The sequence below is a fragment of the Rattus norvegicus genome, chromosome 7, assembly GCF_021556685.1.
Source record: "Rattus norvegicus strain SHRSP/BbbUtx chromosome 7, alternate assembly SHRSP_T2T, whole genome shotgun sequence".
In the NCBI taxonomy this organism is placed as follows: domain Eukaryota; kingdom Metazoa; phylum Chordata; class Mammalia; order Rodentia; family Muridae; genus Rattus; species Rattus norvegicus.
The window spans coordinates 108,374,057-108,388,890 of record NC_141540.1 but is presented as its reverse complement, the minus strand read 5'-3'; the positions used below and the strand labels follow the sequence as shown (position 1 = coordinate 108,388,890).

Sequence of the window (14,834 nt, the reverse complement as noted above, 5' to 3'; positions counted from 1 at the left end):
GTCCCATGTATTCCAGGCTGGCCTCCAACTCACTAAAGAGCCAAAACTGGCCATGATTTCCTGATCTTCCTGATTCCACATACAACCCTATCTCTAGGATTACCGGCTGGGCCACCATGCCCCACCAGCCTGTATTCTTAGCTGACCACAGAAATGAAAGGCGAAACAGATTTCCTGTCTCTGGGGTCTGGACTAGAGAAAAAAGTAAGGCCATTCTGCATTCTTTGTCACCAAGCACTGGGTGTCTGGGCCACAGAAAGGCAGGCTTCCAACAGCCTTTCACTCAGAGGAGCTGAAAGCAAGGCATTGGAGTCCAACTGCTTCCAGACATGAGGTTGCTTTGCTTCTGTTTGTCCTAGGAATTGGAGTGAAACCTGTGCAGGGAGGAGGTGGGCATATGAGGTTCAGTAGGGGCTAGCTGCTGCCGTGTGCTATCCTGGGGCTCCCAGAATGAACCACAGACTTTGTATCTTAAAACAAGAACTGGGATATGGCTCAGGTTCTAAAGTGCTTCCCTTGTAAACATGAAAACCTGAATTTAACTCCCGGGACCAGTACAAAAGAGCTAGGAATGGTGGTTTGCAAAAACCGTATCCCTCTCTTAAAATCCTCCCTGTTATCAAGCTTGCAAGGTCCCTTTTCCAGGTAAAGTACCATATCGACAGGCTCTGGGGATGAAGACACACAGTACCCTCACTTTTGAGCATGTTTATTGAGCATCTACTCTTTCAGGGGTGGTACCTTACTCCTAGTTTCTCAGGGATCTTACAGGCTGATGTTGAAACAAAGAAAGAAGCAAAGAAGCAAAGAGCTTGAGAAACAGAGGTGGAATTCTGTGCAGAGAAAAAGAGGAGCAAAATGAAGAAAGAGAGAGTCCTAGGTAAAGGAGGCAAAAGCACAAAGGGGTCAGATGCCAGTTGAGACTCTGGCAGGGGACACAGCACAAGTGCTCCTTAGAGTATGTAGGTATGTATACACAAGGTGTAGTCAGTCAGAGGAGATTTTCCATGATAAAATAATCTAGGCAGAAAGGAAGCAAGCTGGTCATGAAGCATATTATATGCCACAGTAAAGATCGTGAACTTTATTTAGTATACATGAGGAAAAGATGGTGTAATATTGATAAATCTCTAGGTGACAGAGACTAATGAAATGAATAAACAGCTCTCAAAAGATGAAATATAAATGGATAACTACTGTTTAGCTTGCATGATTGGCTGTGTATTATAAAACACAGAGGTCAGAAATTTCCAGGGCTCCTACCTCAAGATGTGTCTGTTAATTTCCCATTGTGTAAGGTGAGGAATTATGTCCCCTTCATATGCCTCTGGTGTCCTTTACTGCCTCCTGGATTCTGCATATTTCCCCACTGATGTTCTCATTCATTCTCTGCTGTGTTCCCCATTGATACTAACTTGGGGAGGGCCTACTTTCTATGTCAGTGCTGTGATCCTCTCTCTTCTTTTGAGTTGATTCAGCATCTCAATGAACTCACTGGGTATCTTCAGCATCTCTCCTGTAGCTCCTCGCCTCCATGCTCAAACTGTTGATGACTGCTTTGCTGTGTCTCTGGAGTAAGACGCAGAAGGAGTAAAGAATCTTCCAGATGCAAGGCAAGTAGTGACATCATGCCTTAGGCTGGGTCTTCCCAAGAATCAGACGTTAAAAGGAATCTGAAAAAGAGATTATTTTGGAAATTACCTGGAGAACTGTAGGCAAGAGGAAGGAAAATGGGCATGTCCATGTTGGAAATGGACAGATTGCCACTGAGGCTCCATCACCATGCTGGAATGTGATACAGGGTGAGCAAGAAAACTAGGCCTACATCCACCACTTCCTGCTTCTTCACATTGGTCCATGTATGGGCCCAGGGATGTCATTTTGACTGTCAACTTGATAGGATTTAGAATCGCCAGGGAAACAAACATTCAATATATGTCTGTGTTGGAGTTTCTAGGTTAGTTGAGGTAGAAAGATCAACCTTAAATGTGGGGAGCATCGTCGACTAGAATCTAGAACTGAATAAAAAGAAGAAAGTGAACTAAGCACAGACCTTTTTCTCTTTCTGCTCCCTGACTGTGTGACCAGCTGCCTCATGTTCCTGCTGTAGAATCTCCACCCCCACCCCACCCCTGCCATGACAGACTGTAATGTCAGATTTTGAACCAAAATAAACCCATGTTTCCTTCCTCGCTCCTTTCCTCTGCCTTTCCTCCCTCCTTCCCTCCTCTTTCTTTCCCTTCCTCCCTTCCTCATGTCCACCTCCTCCCCTCCTCCTGTAGGGCTCAATGATTTTCCGAATAATGATACCCTAGACTCAAGAGCATATAACTGCAAAAAGATTTTATTCTACAGAAGTCCAGCATGCTGGGGTCTCCCATTACCAGCATAGAGAGACAACTAAGTAAGCTGGCAGGCCTGATTTAAAGCACATTAGGGAATTCCTCTACGTTAATCTGTTAGGTCCATCTCTACAGACATTCCATTACAGGGAGTGGGAGCTGGAAACTTGCTAGGGAGGCTGAGGAAGTAGTTGAGGAAATCTAGAAACTGCTGCTGACCCTTTGTCCTTGCCTCAGGCCAAGTGGAGGGGCAGCTTCTGAGGCCTGGACTTGCCTGGAATTTCCCAGTTCTTAGGCCTGGTGTCCTTAAAGGCCAATTTGAAGAATGTCATGGAATCAGCCTTGCCTTCATACTCCTTCCTTCCCTCCCTTCTTCATTCCATTTCTTTGACATTCATTTTGTCACAGCAGAGACAGACCTCATCAGCTCCTGCTCAGGCTGAAATGGGTTCTAAGGAGAATGCATTTGGTGGCAGAGGGGACAAGAATAGGACAATAGCAACATCAGCTGCAGGCAGGATGCAAAGGCTTTCCTCAGGGATGCTGTTCTTGCATGGAAACTCTGTAGGACCAAAGGTGCACCTTTCTCTCCCCAGATCTAACTCTTCTCTACTCCTGACCATCCTAGATGTCAGGCTGGAGAGGTTTAGGGTACAGGAGGGGTGAGAAGTGCTAGGAGGAGCCACAGGTACTGAGTGAGTCTTATCCAGAGTTTTGTTGGAACCTAATACTAGAGACTGTGGCCAGAGTAAGGGATTCGGGGACCCTCACCAGTTCATCATTGTCCAAGATGAATGTTCACGTTCTGTGAGACTGAAGGAGCCATGAAGCTGGCTGGCGTTTAAGCTGTGCCTCACCATGCCCTTCTAACTGGGTGAGACTATGTTCCCTGATAGTGCTTATGGAGAAACACACTTCACCTCCATTTTTTATTATGCTGGAAGTGATATCTGCTTATTAAAGTAGAGAATGCAAAAATGAGCATAAATGCTGAGACCCCCGTTCATCGTCGGAGATCTTACCTCCCGAGTCTCATAAGCTGAAGATAGGCACTGCCCACATTTTTATCACCTATCTTTCAGATTATTTCCATCACTCATTTTTATATGATTGAAGTCTCAGCTTTGTGCACACTCCTGCCCTTCCTATTTCTTTAAAACTTTAATGTGTTGAGAGGACTTTTTTTTTCTAAACACACATCATAAAAACCTTTATGGCAGCCACTATAACCACATGGTGTTTATCCTTTTCTCATCTGCTAGATACATAACAGCTGGGCTTCTAAGTTGTAGCAAATGCCAATCACTAGACCAAACTCTCTAGTGACCATACTGTACCCATGGCTGTTCTATTAGTTTATTAATTATCTCAAAGTGTTTCCTTAGAATCCCAAGCCCTCACATTGACTCCCAAGTAATGAAACTTTACAATAAAGCACAGGGTGAACCCTGAAACAAAGCCACGTAAAAGACAAGGGCTGGCAGGATGGCTCACCAGTTAAAGGTGCTTGCCACCAAGCCTGGGGATCTGAGTTTGACTCCTGCAGGGAGAGAACCAACTTCTGCAAGATATTCTCTGACAGTCATACAGGCTATGAGGAATGAATGTGTCTAAATACACACATACAGGAAACTTCTCAAAAACAGGAAGTGTGTTTTAGTTTTTAGTTTTTAACTAAGATTATTACAACAGACGAGAGAGAGAGAGAGAGAGAGAGAGAGAGAGAGAGAGAGAGAGAGAGAGAGAGAGAGAGAAAGTTGTTCCTATTGATCTTTCTTTAGAGTTTTGTTTTGTGGGGTTTTTTTTTGTTGTTGTTGTTTTTGTTTTGTTGTTGTTTGTCACAGGAAACAGCAGGACAAGCTGACTTGGAGGTGACTCCCAGCTGTGAATACTCCCAGTGTGAGCAACAGATCTTTCCTTCTAAATGGACATAGTTGAACAACTAATGAACTGCTTGCTGTCCCTATGCTCCTTGTGCCTAATAGAACCACAAAAGTAGGTCTCAGCCAGTGGAGCAGAGTAAGTATCTCATCTCCTGAGATGTCATGGGAGTCTGTTAGAATCATCCAACTAAAACATCTGATGAACTCAGGAGTCATCTTGTCGGGGGCTCTTCCTTCCTGCTCCCTGGATGACACAGATGACCTTGTTGAGGAAGCCACAAGGTAGGACTCACAGGAAGACTAGGAGCTGGGATAGCTTTAGCTTCCAGATAACTAAATATTAAAGATGTCCTTGCTCCTTCAGAGACAGGAATGAGATCCTCTCAACCCCCAGAGTCCACAAGTAAGCTTGGAAGAAAGTCTTTCTTCATTTTCTGAAGAGGTCTGTGCCCATTGTCACTGGGATTGTAGCCTCCTAAGACTCTAAAGGTAGCTGGATCATGCTTGGCCTCGTGCTTCAGAGACATTGGTACCATAGTTGTGTATTCTCTGTGCTGCTAGGTTTACTGTGCAGCTCTAGGAACCGCTGTAGGTAAGGGCTGTGGAGACAGCTCAGACAGGAAAAGGCTTGCCTTGCAAGCATGTGGAGCTGAGTTCATCTCCCAGAAGCCATGTAAAATAATATGTCTGAGGCAGTGCATGGTTGTTATTCTAGCACTGGGGAGGTAGAAGCACATAGATTCCTGCAGCTTTCTGACCAGCCAGGCACGCTTGCACTTAATGAGTTCCAGGCCAGTGAGAGACTGTCTCAGCAACCACAAAACCAAATAAAAAATACCAACAACCAAGGCAGATGGACAGTGATTAAGGAATGACACGAAAGGATATTCTTTGGCCTCCACATACATGTACAAACAAATATGCATCATGCACTTGCACCTGCACATAAACGTGTATGTACATTGTCTTGGTTACAGTTACTATTGCTGCGATGAAACACCATGACCATAAAAGTAACTTACTTACCATAAAAGTAAGTTTATTAAGCTTAAACTTCCACATCATTGTCTCTCAAAGGAGGAAGTCAGAACAGGAACACAAACAGGATAGAATCCTGGAGGCAAAAGATGATGCAAAAGCCATGGAGGGGTGCTGCTTATGAGTTTGCTTTCCATGGCTTGCTCAGCCTGTTTTTGTCTTTTGTTTTTGTTTTTAATAAAACCTAGGACCATTTTGTTCAGGAGCGATGCTACCCACAATGGGCTGGGCCCCATCCCACCAATCACTAATTAAGAAAATACCCTACAGCTGGATCTTATGGAGGCCTTTTTCTCAAGGAACTTCCTCCTCTCTAATAACTCTAGCTTCAGTCAAGTTGACATATAAAACTAACCAACACAGACACACACAAAGAGAATATGTGAACATGTGTAAGCTTCAAAAAGTTGCCTCAAAGTCAAAAGGTGCCCAATCCTTACCTCTCTCCCACCACTAGGGACCTGGAATGGGGGTGTTTTGTTTTATTGTTTTTTGGGTTTTTTTCCTAGAACTGTAGTAGGTATCTTGGCTGTGAGGTTTTGGAAAGGCAGCTTCTTCCAAAGGTGGAGTACAAAGAAGAGAACTCGGAGGTCCTGGTGAGCCGGGTCCACTGCTGTGCCGATCTCTGTGCTTGTCCTGGTCCAGCTTTTTCCAAACAAGAGATAAACAATTTCCTTTTGCTCTGGGTTGTTAGTTCTTTGGAGGATTCTGCTGCGTGGAACAAAATGAGATAATAATTGGGTTTTAAAAGCTCAATCTGGAGTTGGACACCTTGGGTTTGACTACTGGTTTGCTATTCCCAGTTTAGAGAGTCTGAAAAATCCCCTTTATTCCCCTGTAACCAAGCAATCATTAGTCATTATCCTTACTTCATCAATTTGTGGGAAGAATTAAAAGAAATAATGAAAGCAGTGATGGTTTGAATGAGAGTGGTCCCCATAGGATCACATATTTATATGTGTGGTTCCCAGCTGGTGAATTATTTATGAAGAATTAGGAGATAAGGTCTTATTGCAGGAGGTGTGGCCTTGTTGGAGGAGGAGTGGCCTTGTTGAAGGAGGTGTGGCCTTTTTGGAGGAGGTGTGGCCTTGTTGGAGGAGGTGTGGCCTTGTTGGAGGAGGTGTGGCCTTGTTGGAGGAGGTGTGTCACTGAAGGTGTGATTTGACACATGATGCCAGTATTGATTGTTCTCTCTCTCTCTCTCTCTCTCTCTCTCTCTCTCTCTCTCTCTCTCTCTCTCTCTCTCTGCCTTGTAACTTACAGATCAGATATAAGTTCTCAGCTACTACTCAGCACTTACCCTGCCTCTCTGCTACCATATTCCCCACCATGATGGAATAACCCTCTAAAACTGTAAGCAATCGCCCCGTAAATGCTTTCTTTTCTAAGTTTCTTGGATCATGATGTTTCTTCCCTGCAATAGAACAGTAACTAAGACAGAAGCAAAATGCGTTCACACAGCACCTGACCCAATGCAAGTGTTTGGTAAATGTTAACATGCTCACCAACCGTATTTATTCAAAAGAATGAACAGAGTTCCTGCTCCATGCTTGGCAAGGTGCTTGCAGAGTGTGAGGGGAGGGGCCAAGACTTCACTATCACAGAGCTACTGACTCTTTTATACAGAACGTTGAGCTATACGCCTATGCAACAACACTCGTGACACTGACATTAGATGGTCCTAAGTTTGAGGCCAGCCTGGGTTACATACCAAGACTATTACAACAAAATAAAGTTGCCATAAGCTACTGAAGGCTCTGTACAATGATAAGAGATCAATCGATCTGCCATAGAGTAAAACAATTAAAACTAGGCATGCGCCAACCCTCAGGATTCCTCAGTGTAAAGCAAACACCGAGAAGGCTGAAGGAAGAAGCAGCCAGCCTCGTGCTAGCTGAGACTAGATCTTGTCAAATCACCAACCAATATTAACTCACAGAGACAACCGATGTCAGGTTCCGGTATTTGAACAACAGAAGAGGAAGATACGAGAAGGGAAGGCCATCTTTGGTATCTAAAAATAAGAAAAGGGACCTTGACTTGTGGGTAATAGTTGGATGAACCACTTCTTGTTTGGTGGAGAAAGCTTAGGTCTAACGACTGTAATATTTGGGGGCTGGACAGATTGCTCAGCAGTTAAGAGCACTGGCTACTCTTAGGTCTCAAACCCAGGATATGTTTCACTTAATACCTGTGGCTCCTCCCAGTATTTCTTGCCTCATGCTTACCCTAAACCTCTCCCTCCCAAGGGCTGGCGTTTTGTTTCCCTTCCCCCAGCCCGATCCCTGTATAACTCAGTCATTTTGGCTTCACTGATCCCTTCTTGGTCCTGGAAGCTTCTTGCCTCTTTTGGTCAGCAGCTTCTCCCTCGCCCGACTTCCCCCTCTCTCCTCTTGTGGTTTAGGTCATATTCAGCCTAGATTCATCTCTCTGCCTGTTTTCTTCCTTAGATCTACAGTAAAAAATCTTTACTCCTAAAATCTTTCAGGAGTAGTTATGCTCTTCTTTTATTTCATTTTTTTTTTCATTCAACTACTTTTCCAGAAGACCTGGTTCAATTCCAGGAACACATATGGCAGCTCACAACTGCCTGCAGCTCCAGTCCCAAGGGATTCAATGCCTTCTGGCCTCTGAGGGCACTGCATACACATGGTGCATAGATGTACATGCAGGCAAAACATCTATATGCATAAAATAAAAATAAAGGAAAATCTTTTAAGAGTGTAGCACTTTGCACAAGATCATCAGCCAAGTTACATATGTGATCAATTACTTAAAGATGAGAAATTCCTGGATGACCAAAGAACTAGAGTTACAGTTGGTAGACAGCTATTTAATAAGCGGGCTTGAAGGTCATTGAGGATGCGCCCCTCACTCATAAGCACCTTCAGACCAAGCTCATCTTAGGAAAAGGCAGTGACCAGACTTGGAGCCTGGCTTCTCCTACAGGTGTTCTTTTTGCTTCCAGAGAAAAGCTGCTTTCAGAGGTCTCCCAGGTCAAAAGGCCTTCATTATCAAGGAGCGAGTCCGGGCTGTTGCTGAATGCGGCTTGGAGTTTTGGAAAGGAAACAATAAAAATAAACGTGTTATGTGGACTCTTGTTTTGCTCACCAGTTGAGGTCTCCTGGGGCAGAGTTCTTACTGGGCAGGGCTGAGTTCTTGATCCTGGGGAGAAGTTCTTGTTTGGAAGTTCAAACTGCTACATACACACTAGGACAAAGGAGAGACGTTCTTTAGGTCTGGAGAAGAAGGGAACCTTTCTCCAGTCTCCATTCATCACCCTTGATCCCAAGGCCACCACTATTTTGAAAGCTGTTTGTGGGTTGGCAGTAAAGCTGTGTAGTTTGGCAGAAGTCACTTTGCATCCTGGGATCCACTTTGACCTGATTGTCCAGACAGGACCATCTCTCAAGTTTGCCTTTGGAATTAGGAAGATGTGGGCTATGCAGTCAGGAGTACATGGATCTTGGAGAGACAGTTCTCAGAACCACAGTGCAACCCAGGTTGCCCCTACGCAGTGCCTTAAACAGAAACCCAGAGGTCAGGGATGGCTATTTAAAAGCCTTTCAGGCAGAGTGGGTGTGTCAGCAGAACTTGGTTCTCTGCCCCCAAGCCTCTGGGAAGAACTCCAGGCTGGAGCAGTTTATCAAATTCCTTTCTTTACCCACCCAGCTTTGAATTTCTTGGAAAACAAAAGAGACAAATCAAAACAAAGGAGACGTGCTAGAGTCTGTGAAAAGATTTGAGTGCCTTTAATATGGGTTTTTGTCCTTGTCAACCTAACAAGTTGCTTAGGTAAGAATTGTTTGCAAGTCCCAGTTTCCCCAAGTATAAAATGGCAACAGTATAGGATCTCCTTCCAGTCTTGCTTAAGGACAGACAAGTCAATCTTGAGGACACACAGCTTGATTCCTGGTGTGGAACCATGAGTCATTGTGACAAGGTGGCAAAAAGAAATTAAGCCACCTCTCAAGTCCCTGTGTAAACAAGGTTGGTTGTGCCCAACCGTACAGTATATGCTTGATCACATATAGGCAGGGGGTATATAGGCAGGAAGTGAGTCACGATGTATGTTTGCTCCCAACTGGGCAAAGGTAAGAAATACAAAATCTTGTGGACTTTGCCTTTATAAACACCAGACTAACATAACTCGCAGCCATTGTCAGGGAATCCCAGGTATGGACCTTATCTTAGATAGGGTTTCATTGCGGTGAAGAGACACCATGACCAAGACAACTCTTATAAAGGAAAACATTTAATTGGATCTGGCTTACAGTTTCAGAGGTTTAGTCCAATATCATAGTGAGAAGCTTGGCATCATGGAGGCCAACGTAGTGCTGGAGATGGAGCTGAGAGTTCTATATCTTGATTAGTAGGCAGCAGAAGGAGACTGTGTCACTGGAGGTAGCTTGAGCACACATGACCTCAAAGCCCTGCCTCCACAGTGATGTACTTCCTCTAACAAGGCCACACCACCTGATAGGGCCACTCCCTATGGCCAAGCATTCAAACACATGAGTCTATGATGGCCATACCAATTCAAACCACCACAGACCTAGCCAGTGTCCATTGTCCTGATCAATGTTTTAAAAAGCTTGCTTCAAATGTGGCTCAAAAATGTGGTAGTAGATTCTGGCCCAGTGGTTCACTAGGGTCGGGTTGGCCTAGAACTTCCTTGTCCCTGTAGCTAATGTAGCCTACATTTGCTCTTCCCTGTCCTGAAATGAGAGTATAAGGCAGGCAACTCAGTCACACAGGCCCCTCAGTCTCTGTGGGCTCCAGACAGGACCAGAATTTGCTACGATACCTTCTTCTCAGACCCAAACCTGGCCTCTAGTCTTAAAGAAGAAGAAAGAAGACTTTGCTGCACCATGTTATAAACATCGTGGGGAAGTCACATTTTCTTTAGGAGGTCCCTTATGCCAGGACCAAATCTTGGAATCTGCATTTATGCCAAAGAGGCAAAGTGTTACCTGCCCTGTTCCCCCTGCAGATATATGAAGCTTCTTGGGCCCCATGTCACCAGGCAGTGTTGCCCCACAGATTTCTCTATAAGCCCCCAATACCTCTCACACCTCCAAGGCTTGATGGTCTGACATCCTCCCTACCCATATTCTCATCCTCAGAGGGAAAAATCATCTCCCACTTCTTCCTGCCACACTGACCTCCTCTGATTTCCTTCAGTGAACCAGGCCTTGCCCACTTCAGGCTTCATCTCATGCCAACCCCTCCGCAGAATGTTATTCTTGTTCTCACAAGGCTTCCTTCTACCTTCCTGTCTTGGTTGAAATGTTTCCTCTAGAGTCTTGGCCTTGAACCAGTGATAAAGTTGCATGGTTCACAGATCCTGCTGTTTGCTGTTACTGTATCAGTCACATTTTGAATGCATGTTAGTTTGCTTGTTGACTTTCTATTTTGTTTGCCTTCATGAAGATGAGAACTGAAAAAGACAAGAATTTTTTTCCCCTTTTTAACCTTCGCAGCCAGTGAGCGAGAGGTATGTGGTTAAAGGTTAGGGCTTGTATCAGCCAGGTTACAATAAATTAGAGATTTCAAGATTGTAGAGACCAGAAGATTAAGGATCCTTTGTCATGCTGCTACCAGAAATTTGGAGGTGTTACATTTTACTAAGAAATTGGGGTTTCCTCTCAGGGTTCTTAGTCTTTAAGAATGGTCTTAGAAAAGGGCTGGGTACAATTTTACTAGTGTTTAGATGAGAAACAACAGAGCAGGCAAATTGTACACCCCAGCAGCTGCTGAGAAGAGAAAGACAGGGAAGAGGAAGCTAGAGAGCTGTGTCTTCTTCAGTTAGGCATTGAGGGTTGATAAACAGCCACTTGGCAAAGGGAGGCAGCCTCAGAGAATTAGTGAAGGAAAACAACAAACAAACAAACAAACAAACAAACAAACTCCCAGAAGTACCAGAAAAAGCATTCTTAGGGTCTGGCCAGGAAATGCAAGGATGAGACAGAAAAGAAGAACAGGAAAAGTTACATCTTTTAGAGTGTACAGATAAGGAAGCCGACTTGGGACAGCCTCATGGCAGATCGACTGCAGTGATACCATTGCAGTGTGGCTTATGGGAAGGAAGAGCATGTCATCTCATTAAAAGCATAATTATGCCTTGCATCTCTTTAGCATAGTATTAGCTAAATCTGCCTTCCCCAGGCACAGTCTCTTAGTCAGAAGATTGACAGGCCAAGCTGCATAAATTCTTATGTTTGCATAGTTTGGAGTGTTACGTATTCACCAAAGACCAAAGACAGATTCCATTTTTTTTTAATTTTTTTAATGTTTTGACCGGAAGGACATAGTTTTCTATTAATGGTCTTCTAATGCTTTGTGAATAACATGGGAGGGATGGGGTGGCAAGGGCAGATTCTGAATGTCACAGTCACTTGGGATCTCAGGCTCATGGAGACTCCCTTTCTGGCCATAGACAAAAGAAGGAAACGTGGAGAATCATACCCAAGGTCTCATCCAAAAGTGGCAAGCTTCACCTTACTAACCAAAGCATCTCTCATAATCTTGGAAAGCCAGAAAGAAATAGAAGTGAAGTCATTAGAAGAAGCTCAGGGACGAATTGTGGTAGTGGTTGTCAGTCACCTTGCATCTGCAGTTTTGGAGCTGATGATCAAGGGATGCAGTGTACTCCCCAGGCCTGGAGGGTTGGTAGCTCGTATTGCTTGTGAGTCCAAAGATATGCAGGGTGAGGCTGTAAAGCTACAAACAGAGAGCTCTGAGACCTTGAACTTCTCAGTGTCCATGTGTTTCCCCAGAACCTGTCCAACATGAAGCCTGGGCTAGTCTACTGGAGAACAGGAGAGGTGGTCCAGTCACCTTGACACCTCTACCACCTGAGTGCCATGAGCACATTCAGTCAGAAACATAGACAACCATGGCTGTGTCTTTCCACACGGTCAGAATTTGTTGAATGACAGTAAGATACAGTAGTACAAGGTACAATAGTTTTCAGTATTAGCTATGCTTCATTGCTTAGATAAAACACCGTGATTAAAAGAGACTTATGAAATAAAGAGTATATTTTGGTTTATGGTACCAGAGAGAGGTTCCATAATTGAAGGAGAGATGCATGGAAACAAACGGCCTAATAAGGAAGTTAAGAGACTGAGTCTTCAGTCACAGACAGGAAGCAGAGAAAGTGAGCTAGAAGTTGGGCAGGGCTCTAAACTCTCAATGTCTGCCCACAGGGACCTGGCTATACAGCACTGTCAATTGGGGATCAGTGTTCAAATCTGTGAGCCTATATGGGACATTCAAACCACCACATCTGTATTTTTCCACAGTGTCCAATTCTGTTGAATAATAGTAAATTTACAAGATGCTGAAATTTCAATGGTAGTCATTTGTTAACTAATCCCACCTACCTAGGTGATCTAGCCAAGATGAATGCAAATCCTTTTATTTCAATCTTAACTACTAATATTAACTATCATTCACACATTGCATATTGCACAATAAATCTCTCATGTATACATAATTTAAGTATATGGATAAAATATGCATACATGTGGTTTACAAAATAGACACAAGTTTTAAAATGGATAGCACCTCAGAAGTGCTGATAAAAATGTTCACAGAATCTGTACTGCTGGACAAGGTACCTAAGTCTAGCGCTGAAAGAGACCTCCTCTGAAGCCCAGATGAGTTAGCCATGGAAAGCAGGCAGTCAGGTAGACTGAGGCAGTAGCGGGGCCCAAGCTGAAGTGTCAAGGACAGACAGGTGTTCTTTGCCAGTCCTTGATGAACACCTGGTATTAGGTTGGGGGCATGTGCTATTGGATACATACCATTTTATGAGCTCCAAGCAAGGCAGTTCCACTCTTCCTTCGGTCTAGTGTGTCTGATAAATCCTCAGCCCTGGTTTCCCTCCTAGGCTTTTAACATGCCCACATGTTACACTCACATTTTACACTGATAAATGTATAGAGGCCCCCTTTCTACTCTCAGAAATAAATTATTCATCAGTCTGTGAAGCATGAGTAATGCTGGACCTGTTTGTGTCATGCCCCCAGGGGATTCAGTCTTCTGTCTCCTTCAAAATGGAGTCAAAAGCTGCTTCTAAAATGGAGTCTCCTAAGGCATGTCAGACCCTGAAAATCCACAATGTAGAGTAGCTTAGAGTAGGGTACAGCCTGCTCCTAGCCAGAAGACTCTTCAATACCTGTTACTAATGTAGCAGAAAACTCAACCAAGATCAGCCAAGCCTGACACGATGTTGTTGTCCACAACCACCCACTGACCTGTGGACTTATGGATGCTGTCCAGTGTCTATGGCCTTAGGCCACTGGGATTTGAAGTGGTTTATTCCACATGAACAACACATACTATGAACCTTAATGAAACTATGGAGCTAAGAATTTTTTGAATGAATAAAAGGTAACATTAGCTTCTTCTTGTCCTCCTATCAAGGTCAGGATGAGTAACTGGAACTGGAAACTCAACCTAAGCTGTAATACATTTCTGAATTGAAGGTAAGAAAGTCTAACCCAAAGACCTAGATTTCATTCTAACACCACACACTCAAACAATCCCTGGGCTAATTTCCTTCCACTTGGTGTCTCAGTTTTCCAGTGAAAACTGAGTCACAGATTTGAGGTTCTATGATGGTCACCCCTGCAGGTGGTATCTTCCAAATTGTTCCCTGTGGCCTGGCATCCCCCTAGAGGGAGGACCATTGTTAGATAAGACCAACCAACTTGAACTAGAAATCATGTCCCTACCCCAGGAATTGGCACCGTGCCCCCTACAAATTGACACAGAAGGAGTTTTCTACTTCATGTACTTTATCTGTCAATAATGGCTTCACAGGCAATCAGATTTCATTAATACTCAAGCTAATCATGGAGTCAGGCCTGGGTCTGTATTCTCAGGATGCAGAGATGCTCACAGGGTTTTAAGGTTTCCAGGTCCTTTAGAATACTTCAGAAAATAGGAGAGAGTAACCTTGAGGTTAAAATTATAATCCTGGGCTGAGAGGATGAGTAAGTCCTTGCTTGCTGTGCAAGCCCAAAGAACTGAAATTGATCCCCAGTACCTACTTATGAAATTGAGGCATGGCAGGGTACACTTGCTACCCTAGCACTTGGGAGGTAGAGACAAGAGGATCCTGCGGCTTTCTGACCAGGAAATTTAGCTGAATTTGGAGCTCTGAATTCTTTCCCAAAATTAAGATAGGAGATTCTCTCCCAAAAAGTGAGGTGGAACGCAACTGAAGGAGGCAGATGATGACAACTTCTGGACTCCACAGATGTACAGCACACAGATATACAATCTCCTATACACACGGTACATACACACACATGCACATAGACACTGCACATACATGCACATTACACATGTGCACAGACATACAGACACACCACACACACCCTTACTCTGAGCTTGAAAGTAAGATTTTCAGTTTAGTTGTGGCATTATTCCGTCCTAAATTTCCATTTGTTTCTTCCATGTATATACTATCTCATTAGAAATTACTTCCTTGAAGGGCTCTCTATTTTTCATTTGTAATTGCTTGTTAAAACTTTAAAAAAAAACTCTTTGTGTGTAC

General features: G+C 43.9%; 1 long non-coding RNA gene across 7 annotated transcripts in view; it reads right to left on the bottom strand.

Annotated features, from left to right (window-relative positions):
- Positions 1-1,061: 1,061 nt before the first annotated feature.
- Positions 1,062-14,834, bottom strand: part of LOC102550354 (uncharacterized) — a 30,816-nt gene continuing 17,043 nt past the window's right edge. For 3 of the 7 annotated variants that reach the window (XR_015625638.1, XR_015625635.1, XR_015625637.1), the window contains 4 exons: positions 8,375-8,473; positions 7,201-7,277; positions 5,704-5,974; positions 1,062-1,673 (listed from right to left, as the gene is read on the bottom strand). This is a non-coding gene — a long non-coding RNA (uncharacterized LOC102550354). Of the gene's footprint in view, positions 1,674-5,703; positions 5,975-7,200; positions 7,278-8,374; positions 8,474-10,428; positions 10,704-11,869; positions 11,987-14,834 lie in introns of all 7 variants that reach the window. The other 4 variants (XR_015625641.1, XR_015625639.1, XR_015625640.1 and 1 more) reach the window with 2 other exon arrangements.